Source organism: Anolis carolinensis, chromosome 1 (genome assembly GCF_035594765.1).
Source record: "Anolis carolinensis isolate JA03-04 chromosome 1, rAnoCar3.1.pri, whole genome shotgun sequence".
Classification (NCBI taxonomy): domain Eukaryota; kingdom Metazoa; phylum Chordata; class Lepidosauria; order Squamata; family Dactyloidae; genus Anolis; species Anolis carolinensis.
Window position 1 is genome coordinate 171,837,009 of NC_085841.1, and position 20,902 is coordinate 171,857,910.

At 40.0% G+C, this 20,902-nt stretch overlaps 1 protein-coding gene and 1 long non-coding RNA gene across 3 annotated transcripts in view; one reads left to right on the forward strand and one right to left on the reverse strand.

Annotated features, from left to right (window-relative positions):
• sertad2 (SERTA domain containing 2) overlaps nt 1–20,902 on the forward strand; it is a 137,477-nt gene that overhangs the window by 24,096 nt on the left and 92,479 nt on the right. The window lies entirely within an intron of this gene.
• Nucleotides 942–20,902, reverse strand: part of LOC134292921 (uncharacterized) — a 40,845-nt gene continuing 20,884 nt past the window's right edge. Inside the window, exon 2 of the long non-coding RNA XR_010000035.1 lies at nt 942–1,866. This is a non-coding gene — a long non-coding RNA (uncharacterized LOC134292921). The remainder of the gene's footprint in view (nt 1,867–20,902) is intronic.

Below are 20,902 nucleotides of genomic sequence, written 5' to 3' on the forward strand. Positions count from 1 at the left end.
AATTCATTACAGTAGACCCTTGATATCCACTGAGTTTAGTTCCAGGTCCTGCTGTGGATGCCAAAATCAATGGGCGCGCAGTACCATTATATACAATGACATAGTGAAATAGTTCCTTTATGTAAAATGGCAAAATCAATAGTTATTTTATTTTATTTTTAAAAATTTATATATTTAATGGGTGATTGAATTCATGCATGTAGAATCTGTGTACAGAAGGGCAACTGTACTTCCCGTTTTTGTGCTGAAAATGGCTGGATCTGCCAAAAGGTTATTGTATAAAAGGCCAAAAATGTTTCTAGCTCTGTGTTGATGTGAAATAGTGCTTGCTGACCCCAGATCAATCCCTCATTTCCTCTTTCTCTCGTGGATTAAATCTGGATAAAAAAGGATTGTCTTTTTTCAGATGGTTTCCTTTCTAAGACAGTTTTTTTCATGAATGGTTTGCACCCTGGTTTAATCTTTGCTTTGATCATGCACTTAGGATAGGCAGAGAGGTTATCTTGATGCTTTTGTCAGTTTTCCCCCCATGGAAACCACACACCCCTCCTTACTAGTCAGAGAGCATGTGCACATATGCCTCAGACTGTCATATTTGCGTCAGACTGATTGTAGGGGAACTGTATTCTCCCGCAACGACAAATGAGGAGGCAGGTACAAAGGTGCTGTTGCCTTAGGATGATGCATGGACTAGCTGGCCCTTTGCTTCTGACCATTTTTGGATGGTGGCTCACAATCCCCTGCTTCTAGGCAGCAGAAGCTTTTTCAGCAGCCTCTATGACTATGGAGGTGCCCTGTGTGAACTAATTTTGCATCCCAAAATTTGCACAATGTTTAGAAGCCGAATCAGTGTAGAGGGGCTCCTTGAAGGTTTAAGAAAGCCAACTACACTAGAAAAATAACAAGGAACACAATCTCAGGGACAGATGTAGACACAGATGGCCATTTATTGTATTTTATTCTTTATTCTTTATTTATTTATTTGATTTATTTATATTCTGCTTTCTCCCAGAGCGGGATCTGAAGTGGTTTCTAAGGGCTATACATAAAAAATTATAATAAAATCAAAAAATAATTTAAATCAGTCCAGCAAACATTTTAAAACAATTAAAAAGTTACAATGGGTTTAAAAGTTAAAGAAAACATCCCTAATAGCACCCCACCAACCACATTTATACATTAAAAGCCTGCTTAAGCAGAATTGCCTTTGCCTGTGCCAAAAGGAAAGTAGTCTTCCATATGTGGAAGGCTGATAAAGAGATGGGGTTTTTACAACCTGCGATAGCCACTGGGAAGGCTGTCTCCCATGTTTTCATCAAGTGAATCCCAGGTAGCGTAGTGGATTAAACCCTTGTGCCAGAAGGACTGATGATTTGAAAGTTGGGTTGCTGACCTAAAGGTTGCCGATTCGAATCCAACCCGAGGAGAGTGTGGATGAGCTCCCTCTATCAGCTCCAGCTCCATTCAGGGACATGAGAGAAGCCTCCCACAAGGATAGTGAAAACATCATATGTGGAAGGCTGATAAAGAGATGGGGTTTTTACAACCTGCGATAGCCACTGGGAAGGCTGTCTCCCATGTTTTCATCAAGTGAGTCCCAGGTAGCGTAGTGGATTAAACCCTTGTGCCAGAAGGACTGATGATTTGAAAGTTGGGTTGCTGACCTAAAGGTTGCCGATTCGAATCCAACCCGAGGAGAGTGTGGATGAGCTCCCTCTATCAGCTCCAGCTCCATTCAGGGACATGAGAGAAGCCTCCCACAAGGATAGTAAAAACATCAAAACATCCGGGCATCCCCTGGGTAATGTCCTTGCAGATGGCCAATTCTCTCACACCAGAAGTGACTTGCAGTTTCTCAAGTTGCTCCTGGCAAGAAAAAAAACCAAAAAACAAGTCAGCTTGAGATGGTGACGAGAATGAGAAAAAAACCTTCTATAGATCATTGAGCTCCAACAGGTTTATAAGGGAATATACATTATTTCAGATGATCTGGACCTAAGCCATAGTGAGCCCTATAGGTCATGACCAACACTTTGAATTGTGCTGGAAGCCGGAGAACCTGTTTTAACAAGGCTTTAATATGTTCCCTATAGCTGATCCTGGTCAGCATTCTGGCTGTAGTGTTTTGAACCCACTGAAGTTTCCACACAGAATACATTGCAGCAGTCCAAATGGAATGTAATCAAGATATGTGTCACCATAGCCAGACCTGGTTTCTCAAGTCACTGGTGTAGCTGGCACACAAATTTTAGATGTGCAAATGCACTCTTGGCTACTGCTGATACCTGGGCATCCAGGTCCAGAAGAACATCCAAGTTGTAGCCCTGAGATTTCGGAGGGGGCAAGGTGGAGGTGAACCCCATCCAGCACTGACAGAGTCCCTAAATATGTTGCTATTCAAAGAATGATGTGGATGGAAGCTGACTGAATTGGTAATCTTTTTCTACCATGTCAGCAATGGGAAAGCATTCTTCACTGAGTTGTAGACAAAAGGTCCTGTGCCACATGGTGGTCTGTCCTGACACCTTTCTGCCACCTTCAAGCACCTGCTGACTGAAAGCACATTCTCCTTAGTGAAAGGGATTCCTATTTGAGGGTCTTTGGACTCTGGAAAGTTGATGGACCTGTGGATGGATCTTAGGGAGTACATGAGCTGGATGAACAGATTATTTTCCCCCTCCTTTGTTTTACCTCGCTGCATTTTTATTATCATGGTGAATTTTAAGATCAGCAGCATACTTTGATCATAATTGTCTCCATTCTAGACTGGTTTTTGTGAAGTACCCAGTGCAATAAAATCAGGTGTATGCAAAATTTATATGTATATGTTTTTGCACATTTATGTGGAGAGGGGGGTTCTCAAAGGTGCTGGCGATGCCCAAAATGTCAAGATCCAGTGGTAATAGCAGCATCAGCTCTAGGTATATGCTTATGTTTAATTGAGAAAATGGGTTGTGGATTCAGGGGTATATGAATTGCAGACCATGATCTAATAAAGCCAAGTGTGCTCTAAGCAAAGAGAAATTAAACTAGGTAAGCTGAGGTTATGCACAATGTCTGTGTGCTCCAGGCTTGTTGATTATGAAAAATTAGGAATCGCCCTGATCTCTTGATCTCTTTTCCCCATCCTGCCCGAGACTAAAGTGTCCAAATGATCCTTGGTTATTCACTGTTCTTAAGGTCTGTGCATTTCTTCTTCCCTCCCTTGGTAGATCTTTGACTTGGCAATAATGAGAGCTTGCATCAGCTTTGAGTAATTTGTCTGAAGATCTTAAGCACTGTGAATGCCGAAGAATATTCTGCCTTTAGCTTCTGAATGGTGCCATGCATAATTCAGAACTGCTGTTGGAATGATTTGTTTCAACTGTGGGGCTAGTTTAAATAGAGCTGCTAAGAAGCATATGTTACTGGTTCCCATTCATCACAGAAGCGAAGTCCGGGGAATTATGAGTTATTATGGGGCGGACGCTGTAACGAAATAAGCACACATCTTGGCTTTAATAAATGAATGATAAGTTCATTTAACAAGAAGGGGTGTTGTGTCTGTAAAGCTTAATTCTAAGAGCTAAAGTACTAAGCAGAGCATTAAAAACTTATTATTACTATCAGAGAAAAGATAGCTAAGTGGGCAGGCGGCAATTTAGGGGTGCATCTATGCTGTAGAAGAAATGTGGTTTGACACCAATTTAGCTGCCATGGCTCATTGCTATGGAATCTTGGGAGTTGTAGTTTGGTGAACTTTTCCACTATTTGGCAGAAAAGGCTTGATACCATTTTTGCCAAAAGGTCTGTGCTATGGCTCAATGTTATAGAATACAGTCCCCAGCTTTTCATAACACTGAGCCATGGCCATCAAAGTGGTGTCAGACAGCATTAATTCTACAATGTAGATGCTCCCTTAGAATCCAGAAAGGATGCTGATGGTTGGGCAAATGTGGATTAAATTGAGGATATTGAAGATTTATAGGATCTGATGAGAAACCAGAGTAAAGCATGGGAAGCCACTTATTACTGGTCATGAAGGAAATGGGTACTTGGACACTCATCATGTCAGTCCTCACAGCTGGACTGCTAAAAAAAAAGTCCAAACTGTAGGAATCTGTATTGATCCATATACACAAATCAATCCTTGTATTTTCCCTCTCCACCAGGAGCAGATCTCCTATAAATATTACCCATGCATGCCTCAAGTTCCCCCAATATTACATTATAACAAGAATAGCTCACAACAATGTACCGTTGTTGCAGAAATCGATCCTCCCCCAGTTACTGTGAACACTCCAAGCAAGTTCAGAGGAAAGAAGTAAACTTGGAAGTGGGAGGTGATTCCATTGTCGTTGCCAAAAAAAGCATTCAATTTTGGGTATATCTACACTATAAAATGAATATATTTCAACATTACTTTAACTGTCATGGCTCAATGCTACATAGTCCTGGGATTTGCAGTTTGGTGGGGCACCAGCACTTATTTGCAGACAAGGCCAAGGATTCCATAGCACTGAGCCATCGTAGTTAAAGTAATGTCAAGCTGCTTTCATTCATTAGTAGGTAAGCTCTGGCTCCATTATCTTTAAGGTACACTGTTGATACGTTTACTTCCAAGCTGCACTGAATAGTGAAAGTTTGTGATGTGAAAAGAGATGGGGAAGCAGTGAACTGTTATGTAGAAGCATACACATACGTACCAATTCACAGCCCTATTGGGTGCTGCTTTGGACGCATTTTCAAAATTTGAAATTGGCCTGCTTATAGCCAATTATTTACATTAATGTTCTTGGGAAATAATTGACTTGAAATATAAATTGATGCAAAAAAAAAAAAGATCAGAATGAGTCCAAAACTGCAGCATGACTTTGGAGGAGGAAATGTCAGGCACTGTGCTGGTACAGCTGTACCAGAAGATCCAACTTTATTTTCTTTCTGCTAATGTTTGCAGTCATAGGGCAGGCCGCCTGTCCATCATCATTAAGTTTGGTTCCGCCCCTTGTTCAGGGCTCTGGGAGGGAAGGAGCCATTTTTAAGTCAGTCTCACTTAAGGAAACTAAGCTATAGGACGTAGACCAGCTCGTCCCGTAGAAAAGCTTCATATCTCAAGAACATCCGGGGATATAGAACATCCGAGGAATCAGAAACAGAAATTCCAGGGGAAAGGTCCCAAAGGTTCTGGCTAAGAGCTCACAGCCTCTCAGCCTCACATCTCCTGAGGGAAACAGCCCTAAAGTTTCCAAAGAAACCTCAGAGAGGTAACAGCACCACAGATTCACGGAACCCCAGCTGAAACATCTGCAAGCCTTGGTTGGTAGGTCCACTCAATACCCAGATGCATTTGGAGTCGGTAGTGGGTCCCACATCAGCTAGGCCCAGATAATAGACAGCCTGGGAAAGGTTATAAGGGGATTTTCTTATAGAGAAAATATAGTTATCCCAAGCCAATTGCCTGTCCCCTGAGGATAAGATTAAAAAGTTAACAGTTTATTAAGGAAACCTTGAAGTGTTATTTGAATCCTTGAAGATTTATTATTTGTTCATCAGTAAAGACTTTGTTATTTCATTAAAGACTCAAAAGGCCATCCTTTTCAGGGAAATCCTCAAGAACCTGTCTTTAGATGCCCTGGCTTCCCGCTGGGCATAAAGTATATGTCCTATACAAAGACAATAGTTACAGGCCCAGCGCGTGACAGAACAGGCACTGTGCATGGAGTGCTGCGTGGATGTCTGTTTCAAGGCTGTAATAACAGTGGGGAGGGGTTTGAAGAAATTTCCACCTTTGTTTTTCATAGTTCCTTTTCTGTCCCTCTTCTCTGAGCTTTTTTTTTTTTCATGCCAGGAGCAACATGAGAAATTGCAAGTCACTTCTGGTGTGAGAGAATTGGACGTCTGCAAGGATGTTGCTCAGGGGATGCTGGATGTTTGATGTTTACCATCCTTGTGGGAGGCTTCTCTCATGTTCCCGCATGGAGAGCTAGAGCTGACAGAGAAAGCCCACCCGCTTTCCTCAGATTCGAACCGCTCAGTCGGTCAGCAATCCTTCCAGCACAAAGGCTTAATCCATTGCACCACTGGGGGCTTCTCCTTTATCTGAGATTGGAACAGGAGAGACGAGATGCTTTCAAATTGAGGAAACTGCTGGCCTTAGATCTGCAACAACCACATGTAAACAGCCAGCATGTGTCCTGGAAACCAGTGGGAACCATATAATGCCTCTAGGGCTCCTCACCTGGTTCTTCACTGTAAGCAGGTACTGAAATATGGTCTGCTTCCAACTAGTATTCATGATCTGTACATGCACACTTGCTCTGGCATGCACAAATGTGGAAAATTCCTTTCCCACCTCAGGATGGGACTTACTGCAAGAATAAAGTAGGTTAAGGTAAATTTAATCAATCTTACTCCAGTGCTCTTTCTCCTTTTATGCATTCTAGCCTCTTTCTGCTTCTGCTTTGCTTTTCAGAAACTTGTAAACTTATCAAAGACTCACATTAACTAATTTTGTCATTTGAAACTTTAAAAAACCTGGCTAGACATTGTCTTGCATCATATGCTATTCTTTTTGAAATGTTTGTAGCTCCAGCAAAAATATGTAGGCCTTGTTTCATCTAAATACCACTCAACATGCCTGTTAATTTGGGGCCCTTCCAGACAGGCCCTTTATCCCTGGGTTTTCTATTTATCCCAGATTATAATCTATATAATCTACTGGGATCAGATCCTGGGATCAGATCCTGGGATATAGGGCCTTTCTGGAAGAGGCCTTGAACTAATTAAGCTTCCATTCTTGCTTGCTTGCCAGTCCGTCAGGTTTATCAGTCAAAATCACTCAATATGAATTGGGAATGAAGCTATTTAGGCTTTGGCTTGACATGATTCATTATCTCCCGCCACCCCCGAGGATCCTTCTCCACTAAGAGAACCCGGGTATAGACACAAATATGATTCTAATAATGTTTTTAAGGTTTGGAATGCATCCTTAGTTTTTGGTTTTTTGGTTTTTTTCATGTCAGGAGTGACTTGAAAAACTTCAAGTCACTTCTGGTATGAGAGAATTGGCCACCTGCAAGGATGTTGCCCAGCGGACTCCTGGAAGTTTGGTGGTTTACCATCCTTGTGGGAAGTTTCTCTCATGTCCTCGCATGAGGAGCTCCCTGGATTTGAACCAGAAATCCCAAATATCCCCAAATCCAAAACTGCCTACATGGGTGGCTGAGATATTGACACTTTTGCTTTTCTAGGGATCAATGTAAACAACCTTTTCGTGCACAAAATCAGTGAAAAATACATTGTATATAATTGCCTTCAGGGTATCTGGATAAAGTGTACACAAAACATAAATGAATTCTGTGTTGAGACTTGGGTCCTGCCCCCAAGTTATGTCATTATGTACCAGTATTTTCAACAATAATTATTCCCGACTCGGGTGGGGGGGTTCAAGCAATTGGGATAAGAGATATACAACCTATGACACTGTGGGATTGGAATGTAAAGATGACTTTTGTGAACGTGGCTTTAGATGACATTCAAATAAAACCTCTTTGTAAACTCATGCCATTTGTATGTATAGCCACATTTTGCATATTATGACTGGCAGTGATTCTGTGGAGTTTCAGAGTTTTAAAAGTGTGGGGGGGGGAGGGTGAAAGAGAGTGAATAACATCATGATGCAACAGGCCTATTTAGAAAACTCATTTATTATTGAAATCAAAATCAAAATTGGGAGGGACTATCATCACACTACACTTAGCATCCCACTTTAAACCCTATGGCTGCCTCCTCTAGAAGTTTGGTGAGGCTGAGAATTTTGAAGGCCCCTCCCTAAACTGCAAATCCTAAAACTTTACAAGAGACGGCCATAGGATTTAAAGTGGGATATCAACTCTTAAACAGTATAGTGTGATAATGTACTACACAAAGTCAGTGTGCAGGAGGAGATTGGATCTGTGGAAGATAGCTCCACCTTTGAGCTCTTGGCTGCACCAGCGGCAACCCCCATATACCACCTCACCCTTCCCAGCGGGTCTCAGCACCTCGCTCTGCCTCTGCAGCTTCTATTGCTAGACGTCAAAGGACTGCACAGCAACCTCACAAGTGCCAATGACAGCACTGCCTCTCCTCTTCTCCCTTAATAGCTAAAGAATGAGAAATGGGGATAAGCCATTTCTATGAGTCATAGAATCCTAGAATCATACAGTTGGAAGAGACCTTGTGGGCCATCCAGTCCAACCCCCTGCCAAGAAGCAGGAAAATCGCATTCAAAGCGCCCCTGACAGAAGGCCATCCAGCCTCTGTTTAAAAGCCTCCAAAGAAGGAGCCTCCATTCCGGGGCAGAGAGTTTCACTGCTGAACAGCTCTCCTTACAGTGAGGAAGTTCTTCCTAATGTTCAGGTGGAATCTCCTTTCCTGTAGTTTCAAGCCATTGTTCCGCCTCCTAGTCTTCGGGGCAGCAGAAAACAAGTTTGCTCCCTCCTCCCTATGACTTCCCCTCACATATTTATACATTGCTCTCACCATGTCTCCTCTCAGCCTTCTCTTCTGCAGGCTAAACAAGCCCAGCTCTTTAAGCCACTCCTCATAGGGCTTGTTCTCCAGACCCTTGATCATTTTAGTTACCCTCTTCTGGGCACATACCAGCTTGTCAACATCTCCCTTCAATTGCGGTGCCCAGAATTTGACTCAGTGTGATTCCAGGCATGGTCTGAGCATGGCAGAATAGAGGGGGAGCATGACTTCCCTGGATCTTGACAATAGACTCCTATTTATGCAGGCCAAAATACCATTGGCTTTTTTAGCTGCCCCATCGCATTGTTGGCTCATGTCTAACTTGTTCCCCATGAGGACTGCAAGATCTTTTCACACGTACTGCTGTCAAGCCAAGCGTCCCCCATTCTGTATCTTTGCATTTCATTTGTTCTGCCTAAGTGGAATATCTTGCATTTGTCCCTGTTGAATTTCATTTTGTTAGTTTTGGCCCATCTCTCTAATCTGGTAAGATCATTTTGGATTCTGCTCCTGTCTTCTGCAGTATTGGCTATCCCTCCCAATTTGGTGTCATCGTGCCTTCTAACCATTCATCTAAGTCATTAATAAAGATGTTGAACAGAACAGAGTTGAAGATGTGCATATAATTGTTATAAGGAGTAACGGCATTATGGCCATTGAAAGAGGAAGAAAGGTAGTTTATCAGCCACCTTTCTGGTTGAAGGTTGCTCCCACTTGCCCCAGGTGAGAACAGACCAATAATTTTGCATGATGTGAGAATTCATATGTCACAGTTTGGCTCCAGACATATTTGTGAAAGACAACATCGTTCATTGCAAGGGTTGGGAAAATGTAACTTGTGATCCTCAAACCGCCCCTCAATCTCCTTTTAATTTTTTTGCCTCCAACACCCTACTATTTCCTCTAGGTGGCATGGGGACAGGTTTATCATTTTGGGGAATGTTTCAGACTCACAAGACCTTTTTTTACTATAGGAAATGAACTGGAATTTGCTTTATGCTTAACTTCTTGTTGGAAGAAAGGTCTTTCTTGGGTCTAAAACAGCTTAGGCATGTGTAACTTCCCCCCCCCCCCCAAAAAAAAACACTTCTAACAGGTTTGCAGGACATTTGGGACAAAATTTTGAAGGTGGGGGAGTGATGTGGTATGAGTTGCAGCCCTTCAAATTCTTGTGGGGGGCTCAATGTTGGAGAGGTGGGGCTCTGACCACTGTTAATTGCCTACCTCTTGTATGATGAATAGGCTTCTACTATAATAACTTCTGATGTGGAAAAATCAGGTTTAAATTTATTTGTAGCCATGAATCGCACTAAATGGCCCTGGCTACTTTAGCTCAACATAGATTTATGAGTTGCTATGAGTCTAAAAAGATGGAATTCCTTGAAGAGGGAAAGGAAGGCAAAAATACTGGTGCTTCGTTGTTCCAGTTCATCCATCAGAAGTACACCCGCTTGCTGACCTGATTAAAAACTACTCCCTCAGAAGCTTAAGAAAATGGTTCTAGTCCCATAATCAATGGAAGAGGGACCCAAATAATATGAACAACAGATTTGAATAAGCAGAAATGTGGTAGTAGCAATCAGTTGCAGCAGCAGAACATCTGTGGAGAACCAGCAAATCCATTCCACTTGTGAGGATGCAGTATTTATATCCCTCTTCACGTTTTGTTCAGGATAAGCCCTCAAGCAAATAAAAATACTAGTTAAACCTGTTTAAAGTGAGACGTAGTAGATTTTTTAAAAGGTGCAATGACATTTCTTCATTATTTCCTTTAATTCTCTAGTGACTCATTGTCGGCTCCCAGCTCTACTGAGCCTTTCAGCACAAGTCAAACATACCTGAACAGGTACTCCAATTGTGACAAAACAATCAGCTTAAAAAGAAGGAGAAATGGAGTCCTGCTTCTTTTACAATATTTTTTTTAAAATTTCAGAAAACATCTCATGACAAGTAAGAAACTGCATTTTGTCACATTTATTCAATTTTGTTTTGACTATTTAAATATGGAAAATAACTGCAAATAAGGATAACCTTGCTAAGGCGAAATGGCATATTTTCTTCCTCTTGATCTACAATATACTGTATTACACTGAGGATTATTTCAACTATAGCTTTGATGCTGGTATTGCTTTGGTCCTCTGGCTGGGTTTTCATCCTGCCTTCACAAAAATTTGCCATCGACATGCTTGCAAGCATGCTTAGTTTTGTTCCATAGGTTCTTTTAGCAATCATAAAACTGATTTTTCCATTTAAAATCATGGTACACCCCAGAGTCGGTCATGACTGGACTTAACGTCAGGGGAAAACCTTTACCGTTACCTTACATTAAGAGGTATAAAGAAAATACAGACCATTTCACTTATGGAGGGTAGGATGGAGCTGCAATGTCATTTAGTGCTTTTGGGACCAATAGGGTGGTTTTTTTTTTACTAACTCCATCCTCCCCAGTTTCAACTATGGAAGGGAAGTGGCACATTAGCAGCCAGCTGCTACCCATTCTCTGCTGCAGAACAGAGCCTCTGTAGAAAGCCAGCAAGCTCATCTGGGTGAGAGAGAGAGAGAGAGAGAGAGGCCTAATTGTCCTTTTGTCTTCTACACCCTTATGCTTTGTGTCACTGGTATATAGAATGAACACCAAAAAAGGTGCTGAGACGCATGGTGGTTTCAGTGTAGTGGTTTCAGTGCTGGACTAGAACTATGAGAGACCAGAGTTTGAATGCCTGCTCAGCCATGAAACCAGCTGGGTGATCTTGAGCAAGTTACTCTCTTTCAACTTCAGAGGCAAACCAATGGCAAACAGCCTCTAAAAGTTTAAAGAAACCTAGCCAAGAAAACTTAGTGAAAGGTTAACCTTGTGGCCTCTATAAATCTCAAAACCACTCAACAATATAGGATGGGTGACATTTGGCTTGACATAGTACTTATGAACAGAGATGTAGTAGAACACAAGCTGAATATGAGTCAACAGTGTGATGCAGCCATTTAAAATGCCAATGGGATTCTGTAATATTACAGAATGATAATAGTGTCTAGATTAAGGGCAGTCATAGTCCCACTCTATTCTGCTTTAGTCAGATCTCACCTAGAATATTGTGTCCAGTTTTGGGCACCACAATTCAAGAAGGATATTGACAAGCTATAATGTGAACAGAGAAAGGTGACAAGAATAGTACGAGTGTTCAAACTAAGCTCTGTGAGGAGCTCAGGGAGTGTGCATCTTTAGCTTGGAGAAGGGAAGGTTGAGAGGAGACATTGTAGTCATGTTTAAATTCTGTATTCTATTCTGTTAATTATAACTGTACCCTCAATTCGTTTCTGATACGATAAATAAATATATTCTAAGATACCATTGATTGTAAGAGGCACACAAATTTCAGTATCACCAACAGAAAAAAGTTTTGTTCATATATTTATATTGCATCCGTGATTTTAAGATGAACCCTGATTTTAGAGATGTTTGTATGGGGGAAAATATGTCTTAGAACTAAAGAAATGGGGTATTTGACAGGGTGTCATACTGAAATTGAAACCAAATTGATTTCTGCTGCCCCAGAAACTGGGATATGAAACTACGTATGTATTCAAACTACAGGAAAGGAAATTCCACTCTAAACATTAGGAAAAACTTCATGTGTTCTCTGTCCAGACTATGGCCACTGTGCCCCAGTATTCCTGATTGGCGAGATAGGTTGAGGGCCCTTCCACACAGCCATATGATCCAGAATATCAAGGCAGGTAATCCACAATATCTGCTTTGAACTGGGTTATCTGAGTCCACACTGGCATATAATCCAGTTCAATGTGGATTTTATATAGCTGTGTGGAAGGTATCTAGATTGTTGCCTGGGAATGTGGTGGAGTCTCCTTCCTTGATGGTTTTTAAACAGGATATATGGCCATCTGACATGAGGGCTTGGATTGTGTGCTCCTGCGTGGCAGAATGGGGTTGGGCTGGATGGCCCTTCTGGTCTCTTCCAGCTCTGATTTCTAACAACATTACATTATGCATACAAAGTCCATGGCCACTCTCATTGCAGTTTACAGCAGAAAAGCAACAACTTGACGACACCAGGAGGCCTTTCTCTGAAAGAACCCAACTAACTTCTTTCTGTAAAATTTTGCCTGCCCCGTTGCTGCCAGTGTGGGGATTTCCTGGTTTTTAGAAGAGGAAACAGCTTTATTTTTAAGGGGTTCTTGTAAACGTCTGTGGTAGCAATTATATTTTCATTTTACAACTTTTGTTGCTGGTGATTAGTTGACTTTAAAAAACCAGACGCCTAAAAACATCTAACTTTGGCATCTCAAACTTATCAAGAAATGCTGGTAGTTTTCATTAATGTTGCTTTAGTATATTTAAGGAAGCATTTTGTTTTTAACATCTTGCTATCTAGTTTGGTTGTTAAAGGGAGATTTGAAAAACTTGGTCTTGTTTGGCAGCACTCAAGACTCGAATCTCTGTGTGTTTATAGCACTGCGCACAAAAGAAACTTGTTCTTGGCTTCCCTGCAGCCAAAAGAGGCAGGATACTACTGTCTTCAGCTCTGTGGAAATTGGCAGCGTCCCATCTCTTGTAAACAACAGTCTGACGTCAGTTCATGCAAGGCTGATAGCGGCACAACTTCAGAGATTTTCAGCTGGACAAGCTGTTGAAAGCCTATCATTGGTTTTGATAATCTTTGGCTGTACTTTAGAGGAGCCAGGGGAAAAAATAGATTGGCTAATGACAGAAACAATAGACCAGTTCCTGATATCGTAGCAGAGTACTTGTTTGTGTTTGTGTTTAGGGCAGGAGGGTTGCTCCCTGTCCCCCCTCCCCATTTTGTAAATATTCTTCCATAATTTATCTTCTTACATATGATTTAATTTGCTTAGCTAGTGGCAAGTATTGGATTTAAAATACTAATTCATTCATTTTTGGTGTTAAAGGTCAAATTAATGTCATGATTTTTCATGTTCACTTATGTCTTTCTTTGTCAAAGGTCAAATTAATTTTCATGATTTGTCGTTTTCAATCATGTCTTTGTCAATTTGTTTATTGCTTTCATACTGCCATCAACTGCAACATTTCATAAATTAGAATGGTAATGAAACACTTGTGCAACATATCTATCCTACGAAATTCAGCCAAATAAATTTACAGTTGTTATGAAGTAGTTTGTCTTATAATTCTTGTGTTTGTTACATACTGGTACTTGTTTTATAATCATTGCTGATGCTAATGGTCTAAACTGGTGATAGTTTGTTTCTTGTGCCTGTCAAAATGACTTAATATTTTTAAGTTATTAGAGTCTGAGGTTCATCTAACAGCACAATCGCATGTGTGTTTACTCAGAAACATGTTCCACTGAGGTTAAGGAGATTTCTTGCAAGCTGAATGCATTTAGAATAGCAAGTTTAGGTATAAAAAGTTTTTGATTGCAGTAAGAGAAGCAATAGTTTATCTGTTTTCTTGCAATTAAGGTCCAAATTGGACACTATTTATCTAAAAAGAATGCAGGTTTGCATTCGTTGGGTGCTGCTTCATCCTAGGCATAAAAGATTTAATCCTTTATTCTACATCTTTGCTCCTGAAGAAAATACCTATCCCTGAGTTGTAATCAGAAGCTGGGTCTGTGGGTTCTGAGGCCAGCTGAACATTTGTTTGTATCTTTGTTTAATTCATATTCTGTTTTTCTCTCAGTATGGGATCCAAAGAACTGTAGGTTAAAAAAAGCTAAAATTATATAGTAAAAAAAATGTAAAAGCATAAAAACTATCCACTATAAACATGAATTTAAAACAGTTAAAACAACGTTAACAAGGTATTACATATTAAAAATTAAATTGCACACCTGTTGCATATCCTTTTACCCCAAACATGTAAAGCCTAAAAGCCTGTATGTAAAAGAAGGTATTTGTCTGCTGGCAGAAAGAAATAAAGCAGAGAAGTGACAACTAAGCCTCCCTTGAGAGGGAGTTTCATAGCTTGGGAACCACCACTAAGAACCCATCTGTACTGACTATTTAATGCAGTTCAAAGCTAGTTTATAGCTACTGCTATAAATCAAAGTGTTTCTGTTCTCATTTTGGGAAGTAATATAATGTTAGATTCTCTGGGATGCTCAGAAAAGGAATATAACATTAAAATACAACTCTAAAACATGAGATATTAATTCAATGAACTCGTGTTTTTTGGCTATATATTTTTTAAAGAAAAAGGAGAGCAAATAATTTGAAAAGACAGACTACTTCAATACCTCTTTTCCTTCCTACTTCCATATCAGTATAAGGCTAGGCCAATCACTTGCTCTTTGAAATGTGGTATTATTCTACAATGCATCATTATCATATTTTTTCAGTTGGAACTTGCTTTGTATGTTACAAGTGCTAGACAAAAACATATTCAGGGATAGCTGTGTTGACTAAAAAGCAAATAAAACAAAATACAAAATTCGCAAAAGCATGATACCTTTATTAGCCAATCAAAATTCACAAAATATTCAATGACAGCTTTTGAAGCTCCACTGGCTTCTTCATCGGGCAAAAGATACTTTAAAAGAAAAGCGATGGTCATTTTGGGTCTGGTGCTATTTATATTGTTATTCATTTGGTCCATAGGGATTTCAGTTCAGGCAGAGACCATTCTCCCATTTTTGGCCATGTAGGGACCAAGACAAAGTACAGTAAAATTTAAACTCCAGTATCAGAGAAGTAATTCCTTTTTAGATTCAGCGTGTTGGTCTTTTTTGAAGTTAAAGGTGCCTTTCTTAAGCAGAGATCACTGAACTTCTCAAGAGGTTTCTATACAGCTATATCTATACTGTATAGGTCAAACTCAGCCAATTAATACCTCATGTCTAAAATGTTCTCACCTTGAACATGCTGTGACAGGTACAGGCGAGCAATAGGTTCAAATTACAGGAAACATTAGGAAGAACTTCCCGACAGTAAAAGCTGTTCAGCAGTGGAACTTTCTGCCTCGGAGTGCGGTGGAAACTCCTTCCTTGGAAGCTAGAGGCTGGATGGCCATCTGTCAGGAGTACTTTGTGCTTTCCCTGCATGGCGGGGGGTTGGACTGGATAGCCCATGTGGTCTCTTTCAACTCTATTATTCTATGACATAGGGCTAGCTTTGCAGCAGAAGCACTGCTTGCTGCTTTGAATCTATCACAAGAATAACCATGAGTCTAGGAAACTCTGCAGTAATCCCTGTTTTTTTTGTTTTTGTTTTTTGATGCGTGTACATCTGGATCAGGAGTGATAAAGTATCTGCATATCAAAAAGACTATTAGTGTATCGCTGACCAGAAGCAGTTTCCCAGCAGATCCTTGTTGGCAACATCTTATGATCACATGGTTGGGACCCCATTGTGACTTCACCACAAGTGACATTTCCCAGCAAGGATCTGTTGGGGAGTTGGCTCTGGTTGGTGAAATGGCAGTGACAACTCCCAGGAGGACAGAATTACCATGCTGATGCAATGTGGACAGCAAAATGGCTTTGGGGCTCTTCCTCACCAATACAAGTGGACTCTCCGTGGCGTATCCGGGATAACTCCAGAGAAGACCATTCCAGATTATTTTGCATGGTGTAGGTGCACTTATAGATCATGAGAAAAAGTTGGTTTTTATTGGGAAAGATAGTTATGTCACACATCTTAGTTTCTTCTTGTTTAGAACTTCTTATTTGTGAAGTTTGATTGGCTAGCAAAAGTATTGTTCTTTTGTGGATTTTGGATCTTGGTGGTCTTTTGGCTTATCCCCTTCAAGGCTAGAAAGCTTCCTGTGTTTCTCCAGGTGCTTTCTGTTGTATCTCATTTTACAGCCACCACTGTGAGCATTCCATGTATGAGAGCCCAGAAAAACTGCACACAATTCAAAATATTTAGAGATACTCAATGTAGATTATAAAAAGGAAAAAGAAATCTCGTATCTTTGGCCTAATGGCTGTCAGGGGAAGTTTGGCAGCACGTGGGCATGATACAAATAACGAAAATGCATGTTTGTTTAAACATTGTGTAGATGTGGACTTTTTAATTATAGAGTACACACTCTACTGATTACAGCTTAATTATGAGCAATCGGCAATGCCTTCTAGGATTTGACAATATTAACATTTAATGCACATGTGTGGTTCATAGGATGATAGGCAAACAAAAGAAATCTACAGCAATTGTCTGGGGACTCCCCCTGCTGAAGACATTTAGAAATATTAATTTTGCAAATATGTTGCATCCTATATCTTACAAAGCCAACATAAGCATTAAGATGCAAGATAAGTGCTCATTTTTTAATCGTGGTAGAACATTTTGCTCCTAAAATACCATGCTTTGAAGTGTTCAGTGCATTACTAACTAGTTATTCTGAACTCCTGTAAATTGTGCAGCATTATGTTGATTCTCTGATGATAAGTTTTTGAGTGCAAAATTCATTTCACACAAGCAACTGGATACACAAAATACAAAAGAAAATGTGTCATGTTGTCATTAAATAAGTGTGGGGAGACAGTATCCTTTAGATGTGCGCACTATTCAACAACAATAAATTGAAAGCTGTAAATAAAATATCTGTGTAAATGGTGCTGCTTCTGTGAAGTTAGTCATAATTGGTTCATTTATATATCACATCTTCCACAGATACATTGTGCTGAAAACAGTTCATTTAAAAAATAGGGAATTTACATATCACAATGAGCATAATAATGCTATAAATACTCTAAATACATTGACAGCCCAATGTTTAACCATTCATTTAAAGACCATGTATGCTTTGCATGAGCATAAAACACAGCAATAGGTCAATTCACATTATCCAGTATTGCTGTCATAGGCATTATATTTAAAAACCTATAAAGAAACATCTTTTTATCCCTTACTATATAAGTCATGGTCTTCTTTTTCAGGGATATTAGCAGCTGATACTCATTGTATCAAGAAAGTTGAAATATTTACATCATATAGTTCACATGCATGACACGTAGACCATGTAGTAAGCACTTGGGAGTATTTTGTTTCTTCACTTAAGCCATGTGGGCTGGCATCTCCCTGCATCTCTCAACATAGAAAATTATATTTCTAAATCTTTTGGTAGGTGATTTTAAGTACTGGAGTAGTAGAGCTACTTCTTTATATACTTTCAGTTAGATGATAGAGTGCTGTCTCCCTGATCATTCAGCATGGGAAAAGAACATTCTGTAAATTAGATCCTCCAGCTTGCCAAAGTTATTGCAATACCCCCCTCCCCCAAGTTGGATAGTCTTGGGAAAAGGCATACTGAGACATCCCATCTTTGTCAGCCCTCGTCTGGTGTCACTAGGATCCCTTTCTGTTTAGGTGATGCTTCCTTACCTCCTTTATAACAAACCGGTGGGCAAATAGATGATGGGGTTGTGTGGGGGAATACTGAAGTTGTAACTATGTTCTTCCCTTTTATGTTTTTGTGTATGAGTATTGATTTGCTGATTCATGAAGTGTAACTTTGAATTATTGTTAATACAAAGAAATCTTGCATTTCTCTGGGAAAAGAAACATGTGCATATATTCCAAAAGAAAGAAGTAACTAAACTGACATTCTGTCCATATTCTGCTACTGGGAAAATGCTGCTTCCTTGAAAGCATTGGCTTGGATGCTTTCTTGTAGGAGCAAGATGGTAGAAATGATTCTGGTTTGCTACCTTTCTTTAAGTTTTAGCAAGGATGTCTTGCACCATGACTGATTCTTATTGAGAGGCATAGTTGGGGGGGGGGGGGAGCTCATGAATTATAGGGCGGTGTTTACTACAGATGGACATTTTTGTACCACACACACTTGAAGTGTCCACTCAAAATTTACATGTATTATTTTGTAAGCTTTTAAAGGGAGCAGATTTATTTCCCCTTTCAAACTTGTATTGACTATTTTATTTCAGAACATGTATGCCCTAATATGTAAACCCCTTTTCTCTGCTGGTGTTGTAAATTACATTGCTGAAGAGTGGGGGGTCTCTTAATTGTCATCCTGTAGGCAAGTGGTTCTCAACCTGTGGGTCCCCAGATGTTTTGGCCTTCAATTTCCAAAAATCCTAACAGCTGGTAAACTGGCTGGAATTTCTAGAAGTTGTAGGCCAAAACACCTGGGGACCCACAGGTTGAGAACCATTGCTGTAGGCTATGGGTAAAGCAGATAAATCTAGCCCTTGTTGTCTTAGAACCAAAATAGTTGTTTAGGTAAAATTGAACAACTTAGAGCTTTTGGTTACCCTTTCAAGAGGTTGGCAGTTTATGTGTAATAATATATTTGCCTGTCTAAAACTGAAATTTCATAAATATTTCATGGATTAGAATAAGTACTCTTGTTTATACAGTTCAAAACATTTAATATTTGGGGATCTGGTTTACGTTTATTTCACCTCTTTGACATCTGTGCTAAACTTGCTTTTCTGAAAGTTTTTAGCCCTTGATGTAGAGCAGCACTGAATTTACTTTGCATGCTGTAAAATGTTATTTCTTTCTTCTGAGGATAATGTGCTTTCCAGTCAAAAATAATCAAACAAAAATTCATGCACACAGACCTACAGGTATGCTTTTAAATGGTAAAAAGTATTTGTAAACTATTAAAAGGGAATGATAAATCCAGAGCCATCAAAATAAAAGGAAACTCTGGGGTAAAAGAATGGCCAGTGTTGTCCATCAGAGCCCAAACCCTGGGAAAGGAGGTTGAAATCCCATACTCTTGTACATGCGTGTCCATTGGCCTTGCTGACTGGGGATTCTGTAAAATGTAGTCCATTAAATTCCATACTCAAGTTTGAGAACTGGGAAGGAAGCTCAAAGTCAGCCTCCTAAATATATGGAGGCAGGGAGTTTACTGCTAGGCTTCTCGGCAAGGTGTTCCAGAGTAGCTGCAAGCGACAGCTAAACCTAGATTGTAAAGCTCTACTGAAGAACTGTTTGTTCCAACTTATGACAATAAGCACTAGCAATTCCTTCGACATTTCACAAATGAAAACTGGGTCATATTGTGCCAGGCAACATCTAAGTGTAGTCAAGATGGCAGACATTATTAATGAGAAAGAACACATAAGTTAGGGGCTTGACCTCAGTTTTCATCAATTGAATTTAGCCCAGGACTAAAGAGGAAAGTGGGAGAAAGTGGGACATTTTAAAGCATCTGAAAAAGTAGGATGACAGAGGATTAATTTGGACAGTTCCTGCCAAATCAGAACAGTTGAGGGATACACACTGTGCTCTTTTCATATCCTATACTGTTTACTGCACCTTTCCAAATGTTTTAACAAGGTGGGCTGCAGCATACATTGCTCCCTCTAAAGCAGTGATTCCCAACTTTTGGTCTTCCAGGTGTTTTGGACTTCCCTCCCAGATATCCCAGCTAACTTTCCAGCTGTGAGGAATTGTGGGAGCTGAAGTCCAAAACACCTGGAGGACCCAAGGTTGAAAACCAATGCTCTAAAGTTATGTCACTGCTGTTCAGCAAGGAAACACGCATTTCCCACAATATAGGAAGTCTATGAACGAGGCTTTTGGAGCCATATATTTGAATGTTGAACTTCCAAGCTAGGTAATGATGATAATAATAATAATAATAATAATAATAATAATAATAATAATAATAATAATTTAATTATCTTCATTTATATCCCGCTTTTCTCCCATGAAGAGACTCAAAGGTAAGCTGAATATGAATATTATGTGTATGAATACAGGTGCACGTGACCTCTTTCGCAGCATGTAAGTCAGTATATTTTTCCTTATGAAAAGTCACTTGCAATATAGGATGTGGTTCAAAGGTCCCAGCAAGTAAACTTCCATTGTAGTGTTCCAGCAGTGAGACTGCCATCTCCATTGCTGGAGTGCCTTGTATGAGAAAGAAAGCCTGCAATTTCACCAATCCCAAAGTTACCTCTTCCAACTTCCTTTATAAGATGAAGTTTGCTGCTATCCATGAAAGCTTCTGTCACATAAAACTTGTTAGATTTTAAAGTGCCACAAGGTGCCTTGTTTTTTGTCTTCTGTTTCCGTATCAGACAATATGGTGCCTTGATCATTGCTGGTCATACCTTGAACATCCTGATAGTGAACTAGAGAGGGATGCAGCAGAACTCTCTAGGGGATATGCAGAGAATTATTATTATTATTATTGAGGATGATGTACCGTATATACTCGAAGATAAGCCGAGTTTTTCAGCCCTTATTTATGAGCTGAAAAAGCCTCCCCCGGCTTATATCCAGGTCAAGGTCAAGCCAGCAGTATGTTTTCTTTTCCAAAACCTCCCTTCTTCGCTTCTCCTCCCAGGCTGGTTATCTTATTTTTTTGAGAGAGAGAGACACAGACAAGAAGCGAATGTTTTTAAAAGCGAAAGGAGAGTGTGAGAAAAACCCTTGCAAGCCAGATTGCATGGGCAAAAGGGGAAGAAAAAAAAGATATTCTTGCAAA